A 27,374-nucleotide genomic window follows, 5' to 3' on the forward strand; every position below is an offset into this window, starting at 1 on the left:
TACACACAGACAGATACACAAAAGGGCCTTAGAGGCTGGTCGAGAGACCGGTTGCACGGAGAAAGCTCAAGAGGGCAGTCGTAACTGCCCCCTGGTTGTGCAGGACCGGGCCGAGCAGGGTGGCCAAAGAGACGTTGGGGTAGCCAAGTTGTCGCAAGTGGCGTTGGAGGACGAGTCTTTCTGGGAGGTACCGGTTACAGGATAGGAGGTAGTGCTCGATGTCGGCTTCCACATAACAAGTTGTGCAATCGGGGGAGTTCGTCTGGCGCATTTTATGCAGGAGTGAGGGTGTCCGTGCAACATTCATTCGAAGGCGGTGGAGGAGTGATTCTTCCGCTCTATTGCAGCGGCAGGCAATAGTGAAGTCCTGCATGGGGTCAATGAGGCGTACGAAATGATGATATGAGGTAGAGTCCGCTCGGAACTGCCGGGTACGGACATAACGCCACCGACGAATGTGCAGGGAGCAGACAGAGATCGTTAGGGGCAGAGGGGTGGCAGGAAGAGCTCTGTTAGATGTTGCGTCTCTTGCTATTGTGTCTGCGCGGGTGTTACCCAGAAGGCCTACGTGTCCCGGGATCCATTGAAGCGTCACAGAATGGCCAGTTACCGCAAGTTGTGTCAGAGCTTGTAGTATGGTGGGCCTCAGGTGGGCAAAAGCAATCCACAGACCGACCGCTGTGGTGTCGCTCATGATCTCAGTTGTCTCGCGACGTAAACACCCAATTATTAAACACCCAATTATTATTACAGCCCACAATACGTCACGTCGCGCGGCGAGCACGCCTTCCTTAATGCAGATGGCGTTGCGCATAGGAGCAATTACAGCTACGCGTTTAAGGATGTCGTCGTTGTGGTGGATGATTCAGAGTTCCCCTCCTCTAATGCAGAAGAACCGAGAAGCAAAACAAGATTTACAATTTATTGCCAAGAGCCGTTCCTAATATTTGTAGGGAAGTTTTTATTATTTTTTTTTTTGCGCTGTCAGAGGCGCCGCGACACGTGGCACGATGAAAAGGGGGAAAATAGTAATCCTACAAAAATTGTAGAGCAATCAAAACTATAAGCACCCCGCGTGAAAAATGGCATTTCAGTTTACGACAGGGGGACAATGAAATATGGAGTTTTTCTTCGCACCTGACACGGTTCCAACGTCTTAATAAGCGGTCGTGATAGATTAGACAGTGCAGCATCTGGTAAGCTCCACTCAACTTTCCTGCACAAACAATCTCTCTCTCTGTCTTTGTCTCTTCTAGTCTATTGGTTTTATTTTGCCTTCACGAGGGAGCAAACTGCAAGCAGTAAACTGTGACAAGACCTTGACTTATGATCCCTCAATTTAGGAATTCTCTAGTTTTATGAACAGCACCTTGTGGGGTGCGACATCTCGCTGTATTTATCCCTCGTTTGAAGCTAGAAACCCAAGTGCCGCGATTCATGAACGGATTGAGCAACGTCATCCAAAGGTCAGCAAAACACCACATGTCGGCGATCGATTACAGAAGGCAAAGCCACTGCGAACGGTGACTCGAGTTTCTTGGAGAACAGGCAAAAAGAAAAAGAGAGAAAAGAAAACTGCCCATTTGAACGTTGAAATGCACATGACGGGAGGGGTAAAGTGAAAGCGATGTCTGCAAAAGCGGCCTCTCCAATCCTTAAGTCTACGAGGGCTAGTCGCTGCGAAGTCAAACTTTTTCAGGGACATAACGGTCGCGATAGCCTCTTAGCTGCAGTTGCTCTCAAATGTCGCTTAATGATCTGTACAGAACCACATCCAGCGCATTAAGTTGCAGATAAGACTTATCGGCAGAAGAGAGGAAGATAAAGGTGAAAGAATGGAGTGGAAGGCAATTGGAGTAGACGTAAAGTATGTCATGGAGTGGAAGTCAAGCGCTAAGGTATTAATGTTTATCGTGAGATAAATGAATATTGTCAGATGTAGCGTAGTTTTTGCAAGTTCGATAAGGCTTACGATCCCTTCCATTGATTCAGAGTCACTATTTACGAATCGCTCGATTTATGAACGACTTTGGAGAAATTTTAACGCTCACGTATCGAGGTGGGGGAATATGTTTATTATCAAAAAAAAAAAAAGGAAGGGAAAGATTAGCGTGCGCTACGGCGGCTTGCTATTTCGAGCAAAGAAAGAAAAAAATGAAAGAAAACAAACAAAGAAGAACAACAAAAAAGGGAAAACAAAGGAACAAACAAAAAGGAAAACAACAACGAAATTGATCACAGTTCACCCAGAAGGCCACAGATCCGCAGGAAATGAACAAGTGATTTTGTCACGTGACTATGCTGTGTGAGGCCTAGCAGCGTAGCTAGGGAAAAGTCTAAAATGCTGAGGCGAGCGATGCGCGATCGTATCGAGGGTTGACTATATATCAACTTATGAGCGCAATCTACTGTGTCATTGAAAGCTTCCAAGCGCTGTGACTCATATCGGTAGCTCAACTTTGATTGGGAGTACATATTCCTAAACAAGATTTTCAATGAAGATCGCGTATTTCTTGCCGCAGCGTGTTCTGCAGCATATTGCCACACGTATTTACTATATGAGTGCTCCGTAAGCATTCCTGCACGTCCTTGTACAGAAGCACACTTCAGGACGTTGTAAGCATGTACATGTTTCCGGGGTACCTAGGTACAAGGGTCCTCCGAGCCCGGCCCAGTTCAACATAAAACGAGCGGATCCTGTAGAAAAAAAAATGCTATGTGCGCCAAACTTGAACTCCCTTGCTGTGGTTATTTCTTCCGTTCATCGTTTCTAATGCAGTCACTGAGGATACAAGAGTTTTTGCTTGAACCTGATACCAATTCCAAGTCCGATTGTGTCCAGAAAGGTCAAAAGAGGTTTGAGCATAGAGCGTAGGTGGGCTGGGGGGGGGGGGGATTTATTGGCAGAAAACAAAGAAAAAGAAAAAAAGAAAGAGGAAAGGTCAGCTATGCAGCACGCCGGCTTGCTATTCCCTAAACCAAAAAAGAAAAGAAAAGGAAAAAATAGTAATAAGAAAGAAAAAGAAATAACAAAAAGACAAATAAATAAATAAATAAAAACAAAAAGAAAAAGACACTCGGCTCACAGGTGAGCTGGATTCGGCCAGGGACCAAGCAATTTTGAAAGGGAGAAGGGGCGAGAGTCCAAGCTCACTAAGAGATCTGGAGAGTGCGGTTCGGGAAGGTTGGTATAGTGTGGGCAATGAAGATAAGGATGTGCTCCAGATCCTCTAGAGCACCGCGGTGACAGCATCTGAGAGAGAGTCAACTTGTTTCAAGCGGTAACGCCACTGAGCTGTAAAAGCCGCATCGGACCGCATTCGATGAATTAATTCAGCATCTTGACGAGAGGTGTTTCGTGGCATGCGGAAAGCGAGAGTTATTTCATTCCCCACATCACCACCTGCAATGGGGTAGAGCATCGCTGATTGATTGATTGATTTTAAAAGAAAAAAATGGAGAGCATCGCTTCTAGCGATGAAACCATCATCTTAAAATAAAGTTGTTGTTCTGATACCAATTCTTTTCCCTATTCTCCTATTCTTTTCCCTCTACCTCTTCACTGGCGTATTATTAGATCCTGACTGGCACTTGCCGCAATATGCACGTTTTGTTGACACTTACGTTCACTCCTTCGTGGGCTCATCGAGCTGCAGTACCGATAAATAAATAAAAATAAAGACCGTTGATTTGCTGCCTCTCGAGGGCAGTTATGTTGTAAGAATAACATAAAGCTCTGGAGAACACCCATATAGTGGCAATAGTGTAAGTGTTGCAGCCATCTAGTGTGTGGTTGAGAAACACCCTGCAGCGACAATGACCAACGTTTTATTGAATATGTGAAGGTGTTCTGGTAACCCCCCGCAGACATGGTGTTTGGTTTAGTGCTGAGATAGCTGCGAGGTATGTGGCTAGCTGGTGATGATTCATATAGTTCAAGAAAACCTTCTTTTCACACGTCTCTTACATTCCTCAAGCTCAAAGTTTTGTTTGGTGGTTTTCTTTCCTTTATTTTTATTTCGTTTTTTTCCCCCGACGCCGTATGATGAATGAGTGTTCGCCATTGCTTTCACCATTTTTTCTTTTTCTTTACTAATTTTGTTCGTGATTCTTATAATTTGACGTTGTCACCTTTGTTGGTCTCAGTCACGTCATCTGACCACACCAAAACGTGAGAAGCTGGAAAAATCTTCTTTTTTTTTCTGGAGCCACTCCCTTTAAAAGATTCGCAAGTCGAAAATATATCTCGCCACTTCTCCATTAATTGTAGTGCATAATAAGCACGAATGCCACCGCCTTTAAAAGATCCGAAAGTTGAAAATATATCTCTCCACTTCTCCATTAATTGTAGCGCATAATAAGTAATAAGCACGCATGAACTAACTGACATCGTAGTACAAGTGCAGATTATGGATTACAGAGCGCCGACGTTTGGGCTTTTCGAGCAGACCATCACCGCCCGGGGCAATGGGGTCTTTCCTCTGTTGACGCAGTGGCCCCCTTGCGGACGGCCCGGTAAGCACGCACCCCGAGGGATGTCAGATCTTGGAGCGTGTAATTAGGTTTTCTCCAAGATTGTATCGAGGTGGGCTGTCACCACTAATAAGTCCCTTCGTGCGGCAGTGGGGACCGCGATGTTCACGATGGCCGGAAGCTATTGTAAAGCAATATTCACCCACGGCGACAGTCGAGTGGATAGCCGAGTTCGTGGTGGCTTTAATGTCATTCTAAGGACTGCCATTAAAATCTGTTCTGGCTGGATACTTTCTAGATCGTATCGAGATAGTTCCTCGTGAAGTCGGCCTAAGACACCATGCGAAATCCCTGCCTTACACTCCATTCTTGCTGTCCTTTATTCTACGTCTGTACATCAGTCTTCTACGTTGATACGTCTTGAGGTACTGATGTGTTTGAGGAAAATTTAAAGGTACTGATTACAAGCAGGGATTTACGCAGCGATGGAACTGAAGAGAACCTGCTCTAATCAGGTAAAATGATTACTGAAATAAATAAAACAGTTGATATGATATAAAATTATATAAAGTCGTCGCTGTCTTCGATTCGGCAGGCGGCTCAGTTGAATATCAGCAGGGAGTCTCACCACTGCATTTTAATCTATTTTCTATATAATCTATATATAATCTATTTTCAGCGCTGCAAGTACAGCGGGCTCAGGGTCCGTCTCCTCACTCATCTTTTCATTATCATTTGCTCGTCATTATCCTTTAGTCATGCGCTGGCTTTAGCTCCTCTTATCCGATCCTTAAGCCTCGTATTGTATCGCTTCAGCTTTCCTACACTTATTCGCTGTTAGCACCGCAGGGCAACTGGAGCTATGAGCGGCGCACGGACGCCGACAGATGGAGAGAGGATAGCAGGAAGAAGCGAGAGACAGAGAGTTAGTGTGCGTCCCGGGCCGACTTCAGGGAGAGCTCTGCCGGAAAACCCGAGGGAAACCTCACACAGCACAGCCGCTGCTAGGATTCGAACCCACAACCTCAAAGTCTTCAGCATGACCTTAGAGACACCACATACGAGCGAATTTTGTGTCCATTCGGCCATGCCGCTGGTCATCGCTTCAACTGCAGCAATTATATATATTCTTAAAATAGCGCGTTTTCGCTTTATACATGTGCTAATATGTGTATATGCTGGGATAAACTGCTCTGCAGTGATGGCCAGTAGTTAACTACATGGAGTTAAACTACTAGTTAAACTACCTGATTGTAGTTAAAAAGTATGTATCAACTACTTGCAGAAATGTAGTGTGCAACTACTAGTTAAACTACTATTTCGAGTAGTTAACCACAGAGTTAGGTTACTGCAGGCGCAAGCTACTTCCGATTTGGCCGCGAGCTTTACAGCACCATTGTGCTTCCTACTTTTACCTTGAGCTACTTGTTTGATGAGAACGGAGGTGCAGAGCAATTGCGCCGTGCATGTGTATACTAAATCTTCACTTTTATCACTGTTTGTGATTCATATCTAGGTGTCCAAGAACACTATAGAATGGGATTAGTGTTGATGGACAACGTTAAGTATAGTTGTAGTTAAAATAGTACATGCAGCTAAAATACATTGCAGTAGTTAAATAAGTAGTTTTAACTACCTCCCCTGAGAAGTAGTTGAACTACTAGTTAAACTACTTCATAGCGAAGTAGTTAGTAGTTATAGTTATAAACTACTGTAGAAGTAGTTAGTGGCCATCACTGCTACTATGTGAGAAAACAGCGTACAACGCAAACACAACCATAAATTAAGTTTGGAAGGAACACTGTACCCGATACTATGGTAACCAATACGCCATTTTCGTTTGTCACAATAATTCCACCTCGCGCCCGAACGCCACCCTACCTTCTATCCCCCCTAAACGGACCTTTCGTGACACCGTGACACCCCCCCCCCCCCCCCACACACCCCCAAAGCAGCCAACACGTGCGCTGCTCGATTAAGCCTAATGGTCTATCTAAAATCCAAACGAAACCCTGCTGTTTGCCTCATCATTTATACCCGTTTAGAGACAGCGCAGTATAGAGAGACACATCGAACCCTAGGATTTGTCAAAGGCATGCACGCCGTACGATAGTGCAATGTATGGCGTCATTTGTCTAAAGTGTCAGCTTCCATATCAGGGTCATGGTGCGACGTTGTTCCCTTTTCAAAGCGATGCGTCAGCCTCTGCTGGGAATTGAAGGGAAGTTGACGCGCTTGTAATAGGGAACCACTCGGGAATAATAGTTTAGCGGAGTGCAGTACTGGAAAGGGTGTTTTGAACAGTGCAGGCGAAGCGACGATACCGGTGGGTTGGTCGCTGTAGAGTGACCAGTAGGTGGCAGTCAGGCGGGTTGCGGCGTCATACTGGTGTTGCCACCGGCGGCGTCGGCGGCCGAACAGATAGGAGTCAACGATTGCGCTCGAGCACTAATGTTCCTTCTGTTGTCCTCTCAACCACACTCTTAAAAAACGCCCTTTTTGTAACACTTATGCTGTACATAATTGTCACAAAAAAGGCGTACGCTTCGCGTTTTCAACAAATCGGGACAGATAACGAGAATGATGGTTGGCTAGGAGCGTGTCATGCGGTGAAGTTCATTTTTAAGAGAGTTCCGGTTCGCTGGATTTCTGAAGTTCACGTCAAGACTGGGAGGTAGCCGGGTTCAAATCCCGGTGCAGGCTGTGCTGTCTTTTCCTGAGTTTTCCCTCAGACTTTTTTGAGACATATGTCGGTACAGTTCCCCTAGAAGTCGGCCCAGGACGCACATGGCCCCAGGGCGGCAGTCGTTGCCCACCTCTGTGAGGCCGACAACGGCAAGCCCTTTCACGAGCACCTCATTTCTAAGAGTGCACGTAGTTGCAGCACATACCTATGGAACTGTCTGCAGCGTATGCGTACTGGAAATTGGGTCATTCAAAGCACAACTTATGTTCAGCAGTTCTACTTGATTCATCGCATGACAGGGCATGCCGTGGGACCAAAGGTCTCGACTCGTAAATATGAAACACCCCTTTCTGGCCCTCAAGGTGTCGCCGTTCCAACCATTACAAAATTAATGCAACGTGAAACCGATATTTGTTACTTAAGCAAAAAGTAGTGGAACACCGATATCGATAAACTCATTTGGAAGTAACGTAATACCACTACCATTAACCATAAAAAAGTAACGCTATGCTTTACCCGCTGCTTTCTCTGAAGATAGAGGTAAGTGGCAGCGAAAGCAGACTACTTGAACCTATAACCCACCAAGTAATTCACAGAAAGCCAATGAGCGCCAGCGCAAGAGGTTATAACCCGTGCTAACACGGCGATGTACATTAACAAAGCTCTGCTTCAGAGTAGCCAGTTTGAAGTCTTCAGGTAGCAGGAATACCCATGATTCGTCACCGCGGACTGCGTTCGCGAAGCTGCATTTTAAAATAAGTCGTCCGCTGTGCGCAGTGACTGGTCTTATGAACGTAGATATTGAGAAAACCAATTAGGAGACTCAGTGCGATGATACTCCTTCCCTACAGAACCCAGAGCAGACTGCCAAAGACTAAGCAAGATTGTTGGTGATAATTCGTGATGTGATGTGATGTGAATAAAGAAAAAATGGGGATGTGAGTTTCGACGAAGTCAAACTGGCTACCCCAGTACACTTAATAAAGAAAGTTCAAACAGATGATGAGATGATGAAAACACAAAGGGATGATATCCAGAGACGAACAGAGATGATAATGGAGTTCAGCATGTAGTTCAAAAGTTGAAGAGCTGCGCCCAAGTGAGAGTAAAGTGTCGGAATCGCCGGGGGCACACACAGGACACATCACACATTCACCGTGTCATATAGGATGTCCATAAGCCCGGTTGCATGCAAAAAGTCTTCAAGTGCCCTTAGCGTCTTGTCGGACGAAGGAGGACCTAACAGTTTCGTGATTCGTGACTTTACGTCGCAAACAACTATGATCATAAGAAACGCACCAGCGATTGCTCTGTGAATGAATTATGTCCACATGAGGTCCTTTCACGTGTGCCGTAAATTTCGAAACTCCGTATTTAGCGTCGCATGGTCCGAATGAGTACCACAAGCACAGTTCCTTCGCAGTCACGACGATGGTGGTGGTAATGGTGATGGTGAGAGGGCTCGCCGTTGTCGGCCTCACAGAGGTGGGCATCCTGTGTGCCAATGTGCGTCCAGGGCCGACTTCTAAGGGATAGCACATACGGATAGTAAAAGATTTGCGAAAGCGCACCGGAGTACTGTACCGTATTCTTCGCCTGCAATGACAGTCTACGGAATGGAGCACCATGGCACGAGACACTACCTGCTGTCCGCCCATGATAGGCAAGCCTGAGCGATGGGCAGGAACACGTAAACAAACACAAACGCGAAGGCTTTTTGAGCCTTCGTGTTTGTGTTTGTTTACGTGTCCTGCCCATCGCTCAGGCTTGCCTATATCATGGAATTCATCCACCAGCTATAGCCTGCATTTACGCCATTCTGCTGTCCGCCAATTAATCACACTACCAGCAGGTACTACAAAACTAATTGCTACGTGCTTGGTTAGCGCCCATGTTCGTCGACTTTCAAATGATGCTTCCGCTGGGGGACACACGCGAGCCAAAGGTGTAATACAGGGAAGCCGAGGGTGCAGGTCACATTTTCGGAAGCGAGGAAACGTGACGAATCGGGGTTCAGCGTAACGCATTTCCTCGGACTGAATGAGTGCTGACGGTTTTAGAGATGAGTGCGAACCCGCGCGTAAAGTTCGGAAGTGCAGGGTCGACGTAAAAAGGATAGATAAGGGTAGTGAGCAGGGATTTGTTTACGTCCATACAGTCGTTTATGACGGTTTATTCTAGTTTGCAAAGTTTCGAATGGTTTGACTTTTTAAAGCGATTAAAAAAATCGGGATAAAAATTACCGGTGAAAATAAAATGTTACGAGTTGTGACATCAAATCTATGCTGGCAATCTCTCACTCTCTCGTCTTGAAAAGAAATGCAGGAAATTTGGTGGAATTACAGGGAATTGCTGGAAATTTGGTGACTCGAATAGTCGACAAGTCATCAGGGCTAGCTTTGTTCCCCATTTTGTTTTTGCGAGAGAAAGTTGGGACATATCTGCAGCACTGTTACAGTTGACTTGTTCTGTACGCGTATTGGCATTGGACCACGGAATGTTTTTTTTTTTAAATGCACTGTGGAGATGGGCGAGAACTTATCGGTCTAATTTAAGCTCTATTTCTCCACGTAGTTTATTTTGCAAATAAAGACAGCACATCGTTTATGTCCCCTAAATCCAAATATAATATCTGGAGTAAAAACTTCCATCTTTCAAATTAAATAAATTTCGTACATGGCATGACCGCTGGGACTATACCACTTGACGGTGCAGCAAATGCAAGGTATGATGCAGTGCCGTGTATTAAAGGGGAGTCTGGCCATTAATGGGACCTGCCTATACCTGAGGCTCCACCCACTTTTTGAGGTATCTAGCCAATCACTGGTCGAAATACAGTTGTCTATTATTACATCCATCCAGTGCTTATACCTCACCCTTATTTACTGGGTGCCACCATTTTGGAGAAACTCGGTTGATTCGGATCGAAACGGATATCACTGGTGACAGACCAAAACGACGGATTTTGCACCCACTTTTATCAACGCCATCTGCACGGAGAGAGGCATGTTGGGAAGGCTCAGAATTGCAGAAATGGTTGCTGGCAGAAGTGATTGGCCAGTAGAGCAGTACAACCGCTTCTTGGTAGCAGACGACTGCCGGTATGAAGTTTTAAATCACGTAATGTAAGTATAGATCGAATCAAAAATGAGCAAAGATGTATGTATAAATAAAATGCAATTATATAATGCAAAATCCTACGTATAAGGGTGGTCCTGCTTGCTATTTTCTTGGTATCACGGTGTTAACTAGGCCTAACGTTAGCGACGAAACATCCCCATTTTGCGTAAATCATGACGGCGGAGCCAGAGTTGAGGCTGATTTTGCAGATGCGTACATAAGGATATATACTCACAGTATGAAATTAAAGTAGTCTGGGATAATTTTTTGTCACGAAATCTCCGCTTCGCCGTTCCAAGCACCATCCTCCATCTTGGAGAAAATTTGGTGTCATGGCAGCTCGCATGGAAAACGGTAACCAATGAAATGCGCCTAAGTTTGATTGACAGGTCGAGTCTCTCTTTTAGGCTCCTCCTAATGGCCAGACTCCCTTTGGCATACACGGCACTGAGTGGTGGGATTCTATCCTGCCACCTGCCGGCCTCGGTGGATAATTCGGTAGCGTGTCCGCCTACTGATCCCAGGGTTGCCGGTTCGATGCAGGCCGGATATGCAGCTTGATGGCCGGTATATACATGCGGTTGCTTAGACACGCCGTCGTTGAATACGGTGTCCCGTGAGCTGAGCTTTTGGCACAGGTTAAAGAACCGTCAGGGGGGGGGGGGGGGGAATTAATTCACAGATCGAGCATTGTGGCGGCGCTCATGATCATAGTTGTCTCACGAGGTAAAGTCACGAATTATAAATCCTAGCACTTCCCAGTTTTCAGCTGCGTCATCACCACCATCACCAATGAGCGCACGCTGTATTCACCGGAGCGACGGTGGCCCGCTTTTTTTTTCCTTATTGTATAAGAAAAACAAAAAGTAACAACCAGTTGCTGACACTGCGACGATGTTGTATGCAAACAATCGCGTTACATTTTCTGTAACCTTACATGCATTGTCGCTGCGCTGCAAATTATAATTGCTCAGTATTTCAGCTTAATTTCGTACCAATATTGACTCAATGTCGAACAACGCTGCAACCAGAACCTGGAAGAACCCACTGGCAGACCATGCCCCAAAATCCTCCTCAACAATTCACGGGGTTTCAAAATCGATAAAAAGAATCACCACTCCTCGTTACAAATCCACCCATTTTCCAGTCCATCTTACTTCGATCACGCTCCTTGCTCACTTTCAGAAAGCCTCTTCCCTTTCCTTTTGCTCTCTCTCTCTCTCTCTCTCTCGGGCGCTTTTTTTTTTCTCACGCAAACAACTAGGATAGAGTGATAGTCGCGAGGCACTACCGCTATGGCTACTCTACTCGCAGACGGATGCGCCCGGCGGTTGGCACGCCTCGTTGAGCAGGTATATCCACCCGTGCGCACGATGCAGTGTGTCCCGACGACGTTCAGGAATTCTCCCGCCTCCACGACAAGCGAAATAAGAAAAGAAAAAAAGCAGAGAGGAAGAGAGAGAGAGAGAGAGACGTAAAACATTCTTACACGCCCAACCACCATAGCTTCGCTCTCGTGCCTGCCTTTCGTGGAAGCATCATTGGCTCCGCTATTTATATTCATAGCCAAGTCGAGCCGAGACAAGTTTTCTCGGAGTGCGGCAGATGCAGTGGCGCAGCATCGCAATAACCGTGTCTGCTTTCGACCCGTGTCGGTTTACTTTAGGAGTGGCATTATACAGCCGCTGTAAAACTTGGCCTTCGCTGATGAATCTAGGATCTACTATTTACTTCATTTCCTTTCGGGACTCACTGCGATTTGCGCTCGCATACAATCGCACTGCACCTACAAAAAAAAAAGAAGAAAAAAAAAAGAAGGTGCATTCGCTTTAGCACAGTATAAAAAAAACCTGTGGCAATGCGAATCGTCCTTATTTGACGCTGTTCAAGCAGAGGTGACACGAAGAGATGAGGTAAACGATATATGTCTGAGGTGAAACAGGTGCAAGTGATACGAGTAAAAAATCAAATTAAAAAAAACAGGCAGTGTTAAAGGAGCACTTGGATAACATCCCCCAATTTTTTATTTATTTCTTTTTTTTTTTTTGCTGGGTAGTGCTCTGCAAACGAATAAAATGAGCTCCTGGGAAAGAACGGCGAGTGTAGGTGACCTGTACAGACGGCGCAAGAGGCCTCTGTTCCGCACACCTTTAAGAAATCCTCCGCTCGTGAAGAAAGCGTATCGGAGAACGAGGGAACGTCATGACGTGGCGTGGTCCCCGGGCACGTGACTCGTGACGTAGAACGTACGGTTTCAGTGGGTATAAGGGGCGCGTGCATGAGCGGGGAAGAAAGAAATAAAGGCACGGGGGTTTCCCTACTTCACGCAGGATCGTGTCGGCCGCAGTAGCTTTCTCCGACTGTTTTTGTAAATTTGATTGCGCAGTTATAATATACCACAGTGCGAAAATATTTTGCACGGTGGACAGGTCGACGAATGAGACAGCGTTGCGAGTCACGTTAAATGTCATCTAAGGTTTTTGCTTTGGTTCGAGTTTTTCAAGTTTAGCACGGGGAGCTGTGATGCCATCGGCACATTTCGTAGAAAATAACGTCATGACACGTTTGTTTCCGCGTTCTTAAAGAAGCGAAGAAAATCGCTACATCGAAAGGAAACTCGTTCTGAAGCAACTGCACCTATAGACAATGTAGCACTGCAACAACTCCTCGGTCGCACGCTAGATGTCGTTAGGAAGCTGTGACATCACATCACCTAGAAAAGTAATGTGTGTGTGCCTTCAGAATCTCAGTATCAAAGAGTGTTATCACTTTCGTTATCTCGGACACCTAAGATGCGCGTTTCTAGTTCCTGCAGCCCTGCCACATTGGGTGCCACTTTTTTATTCTCGAACATCATCACAAACATTGCCGATTGAGAATCAACCGGAATCTTCGTCGTCGTCAAGATCACTTTTAAAGTAAGGTTTTTCCTCGAATAAAACCTGGCCTCGGGCAACAGAAAAAGGCTTCGAAGGATACCTTCTACATCTGCGGTCGCAAGTATTCGCCTCTCCGACTACACATAGAGGCGCTCGAGTCATCCTCAACATGGGCGGAGAAAAGAATGATTGCCGATGAATAAATCGCCCTGCTTCATGCCTTCTTCCACGAGACGCGCTCCAAAACTTGTACACATAACATAACTCGCGCGCGGTTTTCTGCTGTCTGCGTTGTTTTCGTTCAAGCCGCTTCTGTGGTAGCACATTTTCCCTCCCCCCCCCTTCTCGTCATTGAATATTCTTCTCCGCAGTAGTTTTGCACTGCGGAATTGAGCAGTGCTGTTGCTGTTTATGTTCTGTAAGCCGGGAAACTCCATCAAAGGGAAGTTGCAGCAGTTTCGTGTCTGCGCGAAATATACCTGTCGTCCGGTCTTACTATCATTCATCGAGTGCTTCTGCTGGGTCCGCTAGCTGGCGAGCAGCCAGTTGGAGAGGTGAATACGTCTAATAACAACTCAGATTATTTCCTAAACAGAATATCAAGATCAAGATATCACCCTCCATATCATTCTACCATGACTCACACTAAGATGCCAGAGAAGACGGCATAAGGGTCAAATTCACAGACCTGTCCGTCCACAGGATGCCATGATGTTGGTCCAGCGAAGGTTGGCTTCGGTCTTCGTTCGCTGCCACAATATTCATTTCGAAAGCTAGTACCGTCGCAAATATGAAAATTACTAGGATATCGTACCAATGTGCAGGAACGACAGGGCTTGGGCGTGTTGTCCTTTTTGTTGTGTTGCTAAGCTCTAGCTTTCCCCTTCATTGACACGATCCACTAGATTGCCCGTGCTTATGCCGTTTCATCTTCTATCGTACGAACCATATCTACACAGTAAACAAGACTTGGAAACACCAAATGAAGGGTGAATGCGAAGAGGATATGGATCAGGACAGTCAGGACTGTGAGGACTCTGGTGGTGGTACTGAGGAAAGGTCTAGCCGTTGTCGGTCTCACAGAGGTGGGCAACGTCACGACGGAAGCCCCGGGGGAATGCGCACCTTGGACCGACTTCCAAAGGAACTGTGCCGACATATGTGTGCCAGTGTCTGAGGAAAACCCAGGGAAAAACCCCAGCACAGACAGCACAGCCGGCACCGGGATTCGAACACGGGTACCTACCCTACTTCACCCTACTTCGACATGGCGCAAAATCGCTAGCCACTGTGGTGCAAATGATGTCACGTGATGTGATTGAGGAAGAAAAAAAAAAAGGGATTTATGTCACGTGAATAAAAGCTATGATGATGATGTGTTTCAGTATGTCTTTTGAAACGGAAAGCGTCGACCAAAATACAGAAGAAACGTGCTCGAATAGAGTGTAGTAATAATAGTGTAAAAGTGAGTACATATACCTACATGCGTGGGTGTCTCTGCATGCTCTAAATGCTGCATTGTAAATCTGCGGGTACTTTCGACTGAAGGTAGTATGAGTTCTTGTCACTAAGTCTTAGCGTGTCTAGGTTTCGTAAAGTTTTCTGCCACATACAATTTCGACCACCTGGAGTTCTGTAACGTTCGCCTAGAATATTCGATACGCGACGCTGGAACCTCCCCTATATTACTGTTCCCGTTCGAATGTAGTTACACGTAATTTAACGCAAACGCAGCCAAAGATATCAAGACAAGCTAACACGATAACAGAACGCGCTGTCTTATTCAGTCCATCTGACTTTCATTCCATAAAAAGAGTGATCAGAAAAAGCAAGCTGCACGAGCCTTCGAACCCAGGGAAATCTTCTAATTTCATCGCCCATCACCGGAGGGCGCGTTGACATGCGCTTCACAGCGCCTTCCAGCGCTCAACGCCGGTACTACTACTTCGAGAGCTGCATTCCGTCTCTTTGATAAATTATTCCTGGGACGATAGAAATGAGTTTCGTTTCGTTTTCTTCTCTCTCTCTTTCTTCTTTTTGTTTTGTACGTACGAGCGCACAGTATTCCATGGCGGAGCGAAGTACTGATGAATTTTGGAAGTTTGCGCGAGAAAGAAAATTAAAATAATGAGAGAAGAATCACATTAAAGTCTTCCGCTTTCGTAACCTGTAGGGGAATGCGTCGCAAGGCATTTCAAAGCAACCGCTGTTAAACACAAGAGGAGTCGGGGGAAATAAAACGTACATGTTGGTGGATTTCTGCTATATGATAAACGAGCTGTACAATTCTATTCTCACACGGATAAACCTAAGGGACAACCCGAGACAAAAAAAAAGAGAGAAAAAACAATAATAGTAAACAAATAAAACGGGTTACTTTAGATGTGCCTTTCTGTGTGTGGAAGTATTTTTCGCGTTTATCGTGCACCCCTGCTAGCCCTGCGATTTTGTTCGTCCATGCGGAACGACTATACGATCGACGTTAACTACTGAATATAAGTACTGATTTGAAACCATAGTATCTATCTTGAGTACACTACCAGAAATGCTTGCCATCAGACAGGAGTAACAACGTACAAATGCTGAACTATAGTGCAGCTTTACTCATAACCCTTGATCACACACATTCCCAGCTCACCAGACCTAAGGCTTGCAAATTCTTTTGCAAAAAAGATTGTCCGCCAGACAGAGAAAAAAAACAAACAAAAAACACACACATAAACAAAAACAGAACGAAAAATACAGTACTCAAAATTACCGCAAAAACCATCATTGCTGTGCATGTTTATTTTATATTTTATTTTTTTAATGCTGGGTAGCACTCACGTAAGTGACCCTTAAAAATCTCAGAAGGAAGGTACAGTATGCGAGTGACTGTGCACTGATAGTTAGAGTTTTCACGATGCTTTACTCCGGGCGCAACCAAAACCTCGTGCATGAAGGGAATTGCCTCAGGACGAGTGCCGCCGATATTTCGAACAGAGACTGTTCTTCTTCTGGGCACCGTCCTCGTCATTGGCATGGTATTTAAATGGGTTAGGTATGACGTGTTAGAGGTTCATGCGAATTGTGATTCACAATTGTGCATTCACAATTCGCATGAACCTTTAACATGTCATACCTAACCCTTTAAATACCATGCCAATGATGAGGACGGTAGCCAGAAGAAGAACAGTCTCTGTTCGAAATATCGGAGGCTCTCGTCCGGAGGCAATTCCCTTCATACTTCCTTACGGGTTCGCTTGATTTCTACCCGTCTACGTAAGCCACCGTGTTTTTTTTTATATTTTTTTTACCATGAGCAGAGAATGTGTCTGTGTGTCACGGACGCTTGTACCAGAGCTTCATAGATTGCGCAATATAGGCAGTTGCCGAGCTACATCGCGTGCATGGACCCTCAATAAATCGTAGTCTTCATCTAATATCAACAAAGATTCATGAACCGGCGCATGTGATATAAGCACACACCGAGAGCAACATATCAACATTACGTCACGCAAACGCCCGTATTATGAGGCATTGCTATAAGCAACGAAGGTCACTGTAATAGGGACGCAAAATACGTCCATAAGGCTCAATAAGCGCTCAAAGTTGGCAGCATCAATGTCACAGTGGAAGCTTAGTAAGAAGGGAGATCCTAAGTCATGCATTTATGGCAGACTTCTCAAAAACGTATAGCAATAATACTGATAGTAAGCTTTGCAGCTTTCCGGAACACCGATGTTAATGGTGATATGCCTATGGCTTCACAACTGTTACTGTATACCACAAATTTAGTGTTACTGATAAGGTATGGGTGAAAGGTAGTGAAAAATTCACATAAACAATCCAACTTTTCTATCTTGTTTGCTACATTATGTAAAATATCACTATTTAGATGCATATCCATATGACCATGCTCTTTAACATGAACCTATTCCAACGCAAACATTGATGTTAACATTGCCTTGAGTTTGAGGGGAAAAACACAGGGCGAACATAGGACGAGATGAACAGATAGACTCACGAACTCAAGGCTATGTTAACCCCTCAAACTCAAGGCAATGTTAACATCAATTCAACACCAGCTAGCTTGCCTGCTCTTGCTATGTTCAACAAATCTTGGCCTCACCATCCAAAGATCAAGCACAATCACTCACACTCAATCACACGTCACGCGCATATACACGACATGAGACGTGCACATCATTTTCCCATTTTATCCCCTTCACTATCCCCATTCTCCCCTAAAACCCCCAAATCCCTCGTTCACCGCGAATACTTCCGCTACCATTTGCCCCACCAGCCCAGCTGCCACAAACAGTCGGAATCAAAGCTGAACAAGTAAACCGCGCAGATCCAACCCTAAAACGGGGAAGAGTACGCTCCCTTTCTCTCCCATCATCTTCGCCTCCTCACCCCATCCTATACTCCCCCAACAACCAGACGGGGAGGACATCAATCACCCAGACAAGTCCGGACACCCTCTCCCCTTGATGACAACTGTGCCGGAGTCACGTGCCACGGACACCCTCTATGCGTTTTCCCCCTTTATATTATACGCAAACATAGATAGAAACAGAAACACAAGAAAAGGAAAGGAGAAGGGGAGGGAGGGAGCGAGCGAAATCTGATGCTGTCCCGTTGCGAGCTCCCCTTAAAACCCCCCGCCCATAATAGTCAATTTTTTCAGATTTCTCGCGAAATCTTGACGTTGTGCCACGCTGCCGCTGAGTATGAAATAAAGTAAAACGCTTCCCTCCATAAAAAGGAGAAAAGAAAATGATTGTGTGTGGGCAAATACAGAGGTACTGTTACTTCCCATGAACGGGAAATATTACTGAAGAAAAAAAAAAGAAAAAGTTTTGCTACAGGAATAAAAAAAAAAAAAAAATACTCCGCCCTCCCGTTCGACTGCTGTCCATTTGATATGCTCTCTTCCTTCGGAGCACGTGCAGAGCAAATGATGTGGTCCTTTTGTAGTAGATGGATCTTTGTACGAGGTTATTCAAAGCCCCAGTCATGTGACTTTGAAAAGTGCACGCGTGCACGTAATAGGATGTCCTACTGAGGCGTAGTAAGCAAGGATAAAGTTTCACCTTGTGCATCAACGACAGAGACTGCCGCAGAATACGTGTGGGAATAATTCCTCCATTATTTTTTAGGGAGCCGGTCTATAAATACTCTCGAAAGAGAGAAAAAAAACCAATCGCGCCAAGCATATATTCATTAGTACATTAAGCAAGTAATCGTCGTCGTTTTCCGTAAATACCTTTTGGTTTCATCTTCAACCTCCACTAGAGAGAATCATCCTTGGTGCTTTGTTACCTTTCCCACCCACATTGATAGTTTTAAATATTCTTTCTTCCCGAGAACAACGCAGGAATCGAATTGCTCCCTCGTGGACGCCTATCATACAACTCCACGCGACGATCGACGTTATAAACTTCATAATCATCTGCAGTCAGCCAGCTTCTCATTCAATGTTCTGACCATTGTTATTAGCCCGGAAATTGTTCTTCCAGTGCGACCTGGAATGTTTTGTAAAATAAGAATGTTGTAACGATGAAAGACATCAGTTCTCTCAAGAATGTTGTAACTGCTAATTTTGATTAATATTGTTTTCTGTTTTGCTTCCGTCGTTGTTGTTATCTGATCGTTTTTGTACCTTACAAAGTGCGCTCGTTTATTGTGCCACGTTACTTTGGCCTTGTGTCGGTAGCATTTCACTTCTTTATTTACTTATTTTTTCATTCAGTAAGTCGAAGGACAAAAGCTATACAAAGCAGCCTGATGATATCAATGATTAATGAGATTATTTCTCCGTAGACGTATTATCCTTCTAGGACTTTCAATAATCAACACCTTTTATTGTTCCCGACATCGTTGCAGTTATACAACGTTGCAGAAAAATGAAATGAAACGCGATGTGCGTTCAGAACTTGGCGGAATTAGAAGCACATAGATCGTTAACTTCGAGGCATCGAACACTGATATTTGCACGCTCTAAATATTAAGAATGGTTATGGATGCTTTCTGGATGGATATGTTTGTACAGTACAATGCGTCATAATTTTAATGGGTTTCTCCCGACCGTAGTCAGATTTTTTTTTGTATGTGTGTGTTTCTTATGCACCATCTCAAGATTTCTTGCCCTATTCTCTTTTTTTTTCTTTTTTTATGTAGCGCAGAACAATGAACTCTTTTTTATTCGTCTTTCAACAGAACCATCATGTTTCTCGATAAGAGTGCGAATGAAAAAAAGAAGAAGAAGAAAGGTTCGACTTTGTAGTACAAAAAAGAATAATTGAAGCGTGGGGCGGATCGTGTTGAAAACAGGTTCGAGTACGACGAAGACGTGCTTGCCCTTCGACTGGCAAAGCTGTCTTTTTTTTATAAATGGTCACATTATTTTTATGCTCCGACGCGTTCTTCTATTCTCTTCGTTTTACAAATACTTTTTACTTCGACATCATCGAATGACACACCGTCCAATTTGTTACTGGTGCTGGAGCACCAGTAACCAAAAAAAAAGAAAGAAAAAAAAGAACACCTTGCCATAGGCATTATTCAGCTTCCTCCCATTATCACAGCGTCAGTGTTATCAAATGAAAAAAGTGAGGATAAATACCTGTAAAACGGTGCGACAGTGATAACTGTTCGACGGCTGCTTAGCAAATATTCTGTACGTGTTTTTCCACAGTCAGCTTCCAAAATCTTCCTTCCTTTCTTTTTTTTTTTCAACCTATCGATCCTGATGTGAGCGATAGGATAAAATGTTTCTGCGACGACATTCGTGGAGGTATCTGCGGAACGAAGGGAAAAAGCAGGAAGAAACGAAATAAATACGAGGATGGCTTTAATGAAGTTAGCGTAACGCGGAAAACAACTTTTTTTCCCCCTGGAACCTATTGGATGTGATCAAAATAAGATGACAAAAGCAGTTGGACAAATTGGCGTTTGATGTGTTGTCTTGCCAACGTCACTAGCTGGAGCAGGTATAATAATAATAATAAAAAAAAATCATGTTAGCATTATTCCGTGCAAGTACCGCGAAGGAACTGCGTTTATACTAGTGTTTGCAGACGTAGACAGGTGGACAAGAGGGTGTGAGTATGCGTCCTGGGCTGACTTCTTGAGGAACTGTGCCAACGCCTGTCTGCAAAGTTTGCTGAAAACCCCATGGAATAATTAATTAATTAATTTTCTTTCTTTATTTATTTATTTCTTTTTCCCTTACTTCTTTTTCTTTTTCTTTATTTCTTATTTCTTAATTTTCTTTATTTATTTATTTATTTATTTCTTATTCCTTCCTATTTCTTTCTTTCTTTCTTTCTTTAATTATTCTCTTTTCTTTTTATTTATTTATTATTATTTCTTATTTCTGGAATAGCAAGCCGACGTCCCGTTTGGCTGACCTTTCCCCGTTTTTTTCCCCTTTTCGTCTAATAAACATATCCCCCCCCCCCCCCCATGGAATATTGCTCAGACACAAGAGCGGGTGGTGAGATAAACGTCCGATTCGCAAATGGATTTCTTCACAAAATTGGTGCTGCAACCTCAATGTGCTTCCCACGGGAAACTCGCAGGCGTATCCCGATAAAACATGATCGCTATCCTACGAGCTGGAAAGCGCATCGAAGAACCCTGGACAAAATAGATAGATGTCCAAATAAAATTTAAATTTCGCCATTCGAATTTCATTGATTCTTAGACGCTGGAATGCTTACGTGCTTGCGATGTTGCATCTTTCTAGCGTGCCCCGGCTAATTGTCATTGTTGCTTACATAAAATAGATGTCCTTTTGTCGTCATGAACATGTTGGGTAATTGGCCTGCTCTCCATCGACAGACTGCACGCTGTTTACTAATAGGTCGGCGATAGAGGAGGAAACAGCATTTTAACATCTTGCTCGCGAGGGTCATTCCTAAACGGAGACCCAAGCAGCACAATGTACCGAAAGTCGAGTGCAATAGGGGTGGACGGTATGTGTCTTATCAATGTTTTTTAGTTTCACGAGTCTGTTCAAGGTCTTCCACCTACCCGTCCACCCCTATTGCACTCGACTTTTAGTACATTTTGCTGCTTGGGGACATACAGGTCACACAAAGAGCTGCTGAAGTAACATGTAGCCCTGGTTTCACAGATGGCACGTTTCCTGGCATTGCAAATAATGAATCTATCATATTTCACAATCTTATCACTCTGACATTGAATGAGCGCTGTGCTTCCTGCGCTGTTGATCGGTGCGGTTTAAGTTTCGGCTCATTTGCACCGCAAAATTCGACTGTTTCAACGTATGTGCTCGTTTTAGGGTTAAAAAAGGGATATGTTAGGGATATATTTAATGCTGATAGGGAAAAAAAGAAGGGAAATGTTAGCCATGATGTAGGCTTCCCAAAGCACACACAAACAAACAAAAGGAAGCTGAAGCATCAGAGACAAAAAATTATGAAGAAATGCGGGAAATGACAGCTCATTCACTAATCGTTGTGCAGACAGTCATATAGGAGGTATCAGAGAGTGCCCAAGAGTTCAGATTCCCGAATGAATCGTGTCAGCGCAGATGTGACTTCAGCGTGCTGAGCACACTCTTAAAAATGAACTTCACCACATAGCACGCTCCTAGCCAACCATCATCCCGAATGACAACGTTCTCGCCCCTGATTTGTTGAAAACGGGAGGCGGAGCCTATTCTGTGCCGTGCATAATGAGCACAAAAAAGGCTCCGCCTCCCGTTTTCAGCAAATCTAGGGCGAGAACGTTGTCATTCGGGATGATGGTTGGCTAGGAGCGTGCTATGTGGTGAAGTTCGTTTTTAAGAGTGTAGGGCCAAGTAGCAATGCGAGGGAGGGGGAAGCTCTCAGTAGCCTACACTCTTAAAACAGAACTTCACCGCATAGCACGCTCCTAGCCAACCATCATCTCGAATGACATCGTTCTCTTACCTGATTTGCTGAAAACGGGAGGCGTACGCCATTTTTGTGACAATTATGCACTGCATAAGTGTCACAAAAAAGGCGCACGCCTCCCGTTTTCAACAAATCAGGGCTGATAACGATATCATTCGACATGATGGTTGGCTAGAAGCGTGCTATGCGGTGAAGTTCTGTTTTAAGAGTGTAGATGAGCGGGACGGCGCCGGAGACTGGAGCGGTGACCTTCGTACCGCTGGCAGGCAAGGAGTATGTGTTGGACGTCAGCTTCTACATGACACGTGAAGCAAAGAGGTGATGGAAGTTGGGAGTGGAGCACGTGCCACATTCAGCCGCAGCCGATGAAGCAATGATTCCTCGATGCGGGGGATGCGGGGAAGGCATTGGTGCGTATAGCTTCTTGCTGAAAGAGCTGCGTGCGGTTGGCAATAAACGGCGGATTTTCAGCTGGCACATACGGAGCGTAAGGAGATAGTTGGCTGCTCAATGTCGTGGACATGCCGAGCGAGAGCGTCAGCACGATCATTGCCAGGAAGTCCGACATGGCTCGGAATCCACTGGAATACCACGCCGTGTCCCAGGGATGCAAGTTCAGAGTGCAGGGCGATCATCGTGGTGTACGTGTCAGTGATGACCGCAGCAGAGTAAGAGGCCAGCGTCTCCAGAGCCACTTTACTGTCGGTCGGGATCGTCCAGGCCCTGGGCGCCAACGAGAAGACGTGTCTCAAAGCGGCCAGTATTGCGAATGCCTCGGCCTCGGCAGATGTCATAACAGGGAGTTTGAATCCGTGCTCAATTCCATCCTGTGGGATGCAAAAGGCAGCAGACGACCAACTAGAGAGACTGATAGCATCAGTGTATACTTGGGTTCGGTGCCGGTGGTGGCTGTGGATGTGGTTCAAGGTCAGTTGGCAGGCCACAACTGTTGGCACAGCATTCTTTTTCCTAAGACGTAGAATGCACGTTTGTACAGTGGGGTAGTGAAGTGTCCACATGGGTGGCGCATAGGAGGTCCAGGTCGAGGCTGAGGGGATGTTGCCCCGTAAACGATATATTCGTTGACCGAATGCAGATGCGGGATAACGTTGAGCAGTGTCACAGAGGTAATTAGCACGCTCTGCGCCAACCACTGCCATGAATGATAGGGTTATCGCTTCTGATTCGAGGAGAGAGGGAGGCGTACGCCTTTTTGTGGCAATTACCATATATCCAAATTGCCACATAAAGGCGTACGCCCATCTCTCTCCTCGAATCAGAACCGATAACCCTATCATTCGTGGCAATGGTTGGCGCACAGCGTGTTATGCGGTGAAGCTCTGTTTTCAGAGTGTATGTTTTCGCCACATCGAGGAAGACAACGGCCGTTAGGAGTCCATCAGACTTTGCTTGATGGATAGAGGAGACGAGAACGATGGCATTGTCAATTGCAGACCGCGCTTGCCGGAAGCCAGCCCTGGCCTCAGGAAAGAATCGGGTGCTCTCAAAATACCAGTGCGGTCGAGCGGATGCCATCCGTTCCATAATCTTCCCGACACAGCTGGTGAGGGCGCTGGGCTCTTGCGTCGCTTATGGCTTGTCTCGCAGCCATCACCCTAATGAACGAACTCCAAGCCGTCGCCCTGATACGTTGGCGAGCGTACCATGGTAAATCATAAAACCATATCAACCCACATGCACTGGAATAGTGTCCAGCAACCTAAGCTGGAAAACACCCCATTATCATCCATAATTTAATTGTGTGTAGGAAGACAAAATTGGTAACCTATTCATCGTCATAGTCGTTTGGACACATTTCTTGACATTGAAGTTCATTTGCCATGATTCGCACCATAGGTCGATTGAAGGGAGTTGTTAAGACATTCCTGATCAGTGACGTCGGCTGTATCTTTACAACAACAACAACAACAAATACACTGATGATGATGAATGGGGAAGTTCGCCACCTGGTTTGTGGCCCACTACAGCAATGCCGACGGGACTGCATGAGATGTAAAGTGACAATGAGGGGACGAGGGGAGAGAGACGGTAGCAAGGCCGCACGTCAGGATTAGATAACATAAAGGAGACCGGTATCTCGCAGAAAATCCAGGAAAATTTGCGGGGAACGACGGTGTTGCAGGACGTCGGTCGAAGGCCTATAAGGACTGTCGCCAAAGTGAACGGAGCGGCAGTGATAGGCTCCAATCGGATTCGCAACCGTTCTCGTTGAACCCTGAAGACGACACAGCCCACGATCACGTGCTGGATATCTGCTAGCACGGTACACCAGGAGCATAACATGGTGTCAGAGCGACCTAGCCTGCATTTAGAGAGTGGGGTGAAGCGACACCGAGGCGGAGCCTGCGTATAAAGGACGAAAAGTTGCGAGACACCCGATTGGGCAAGTTGAGGGATAAATCGGGAACCACTTCTCTCGTGAGGGTCCTTGGTGGGACATCTTGACACCATTGTAGATGGGACAGGGGCTTTACCATATCGGCAAGGTAGCTTCTTCTATCCCCTTTGGAGAGGATAATAGATATTGTTGATCGGGACTCATACGCCGCTGCAGCAGCCCTATCCGCTTCTTCATTCCCGTGGATGCCACAATGTCCCGTAATCCACTGTAGAGATACTTCGTGACCACTACTCGTCTGTATAGACGGCTCATTTCCTGGAGGATGGATGTAACAACCGGAGCCAGGGATCCACGAAGCCCCATATGGGTAATACATTGCAGGGCAGCCTTGGAATCACAGTATACCACCCATCTACGACTATGAGTGGATGGGACATTTCTGAGGAACAGTAAGATGGCATGGTAATAGTTGTGCAGACGTAGAGGGTGTGCGATGTGATAATCGGTACCCGTGAGTCAGCGAGTCATCCGGAATGGTAAATGCAGCTGTCGACCATTGAGACCTGGCAGATCCATCCGTGAACACAGCCGTGTGCTCAGTATATCTCCTCTGCATCATGCACATCGTTAATTGTTCCAAAACTGGAGTTGCTGTCTTATTCTTCCGGTCTTTCAGCCAAGGAATGAAAAAAGAGACTTCAGGGGTCATGAACGCCCACGGAGGCGTCGCAGGCACGATGGGGATGAGAACAACAAAGGCAGGAAGCGAGGGCTTCACTCTGTCGATGCACTTAGAGATGTTTCTCCGCTTCCGTCGACGGATCTTCGAGATCAAGGGGTGACGATGATGGTGAGCAACCAGGCGTAAGTATAGTGACGCACAGTTTCTTTGAGCCGTAAAACCTCCACTGGAGTTCCGTGGGCCACCGCCAATACCATTCGGGTTTTTCGCCGCGCGCGGGACTCCAAGGCGGATACGCAGGCTTCTGGACAACCGGGCGCGGATTCGCTGCTCAGATGTTCGTGAAATCCCATGTAGCACCGGTAAACTGTACAGGAGGGTTCCACCGACCAATGCAAAATGGATGGTTAAGAAAGCCTTCTGGTGAATCCCCCGTGTAGCGTCAGCAAAGTGCCGGAGGACGTCCAGCCAGCGCTGCGCCTTCGTCTCTAGATATCTGATATGGGCTGCCCATGACAAGTGGCAGTCCAAGGTGAACCCCAGGAATTTATGACGCCTAAGACGGTTAATATGGCATTTTTTTTTCACCTCAGTGCCAGTTAGCTTTTCCCACCTCACTATTTTTGCTAGACATACGGCTAAGCTTCCACCATGAATGGGGTAGGGTCCTGCACTCAACGCAGGGAAACATCCCACATCATAATCATCCATTCATCTATGTTGTTGTTGTTGTTCCACCATGAAGCTACATTTCTTGGACCCATACCTACGATTTCGATCGCATATCAGAAAAATTTCACAGAAAATCTCTTTTGGCATCAGTAACTTATTAAGGACTAGACAGTGCGTTCCCGTTTCAGTTCTCCTCAATTTGTATTATGCATTTATACATTCTCACATTGCGTACTGTTCCTCAAGTATGGGGGTGGACATATAAGTCTCACTTACATTCCTCACAAGTGTTGCAAAATCGAGCTATAAGAATAATTTTTAGTCCATCATACTAATCACATAGCCCATACTATCTCGTCGGTACTGGATTACTCTGAAGTTAGGTCTACTTGATTTACTCGAGCAGGAGTAGTGGGCATATTTAATCTACCCATTACTAAAACTAATTTCGAAAAACTGTCGTTTCTTTTTTCGAAGCGTTTCAGATTGGAATCTTCTTCCATCAGAGTTAAAAAATTGCGTGAATTTACCGTTACTTAGGAGAAAGGTTAGACATTTTCTTTTGCATGTAATTCAACTGCTATAGTACTCATTGCTACTTTTTACGTAATCATTATTATCCATTTTCTGCTCCCTTGAATTCGAGCAACGCTGTTCTACGTTATCAATATGGATGACCCTTCAAGTGGGATTACTTTCCACTGGGCACTCCGTTTCATATGTACATGATGTCGGTATCATCTGCTGAAAATAAGCTTCAACTTCAACTTAAAAAAAAAAATAACAAGAAAAGAAAAAGAAACAATCGTCAGCAAGAAATCGACACTGCATACCTAGATTATTCACACATAAAACATTATAATAAATAAATAAATAAATACAAAGTAGATTAATAAAAGCAACCGTCCAAGAACCGGGCCCTGAAGTACTCCAGAAATAACATAGATGGGTAGAAATCCAGCGAACCGGTAGAGATGTAGGAAGGGAGTTGCCTCAGGACAGAAGCCGCCGATATTTCGAACAGAGACTGTTCTTCTTCTGGGCCCAGAAGAAGAACAGTCTCTGTTCGAAATATCGGCGGCTTCTGTCCTGAGGCAACTCCCTTCCTCCAGAAATAACAGGTGGTAATTGCAAAGAACAGGCGCTACCAACAATGGCAGACATCTGTGCTGCTTTCATAGTTTTTTTTTAAAAATCACCCTTATACACTTTATAACCCTTTTACTCCTTACATGTTTATTTTCTCTTTGTAAATTTCACTTCGAATTTTCATTGTTAAAAGGTTAGTTCCTAGCTCCCTGTGTATTTTCGCTCAGATAATCACTTGGTTATTCATCACAAACCTAATACCCTATAGTATTATTACGCCATAGCCTCAAAATAGCCTCGACGGACAGATCAAATCAACCTCATTTATTCGTGAGCACTATGAGTTACAACGCACAGATTGATTTGGAGCAGCTACACGTCTAGACTGATTACAACAGTACCAGTACGCCTGTACCTGTACACGTAGAACGGATACCATAACGAAATAGCGCCAGAAAAGACACGATATTATGATAATGTCGCTACTCGACGCGTCGTTCTTTTTCGAGAAATATATTCT

At 45.2% G+C, this 27,374-nt stretch overlaps 1 protein-coding gene across 1 annotated transcript in view; it reads right to left on the reverse strand.

Moving 5' to 3' along the window:
• Nucleotides 1-27,374, reverse strand: part of LOC135389089 (uncharacterized) — a 250,679-nt gene that overhangs the window by 93,273 nt on the left and 130,032 nt on the right. Inside the window, exon 4 of the mRNA XM_064619055.1 lies at nucleotides 19,769-19,943. The gene's annotated coding sequence lies outside the window, so the exon portion shown is untranslated. The remainder of the gene's footprint in view (nucleotides 1-19,768; nucleotides 19,944-27,374) is intronic.

Source organism: Ornithodoros turicata, chromosome 3 (genome assembly GCF_037126465.1).
Source record: "Ornithodoros turicata isolate Travis chromosome 3, ASM3712646v1, whole genome shotgun sequence".
NCBI lineage: Eukaryota > Metazoa > Arthropoda > Arachnida > Ixodida > Argasidae > Ornithodoros > Ornithodoros turicata.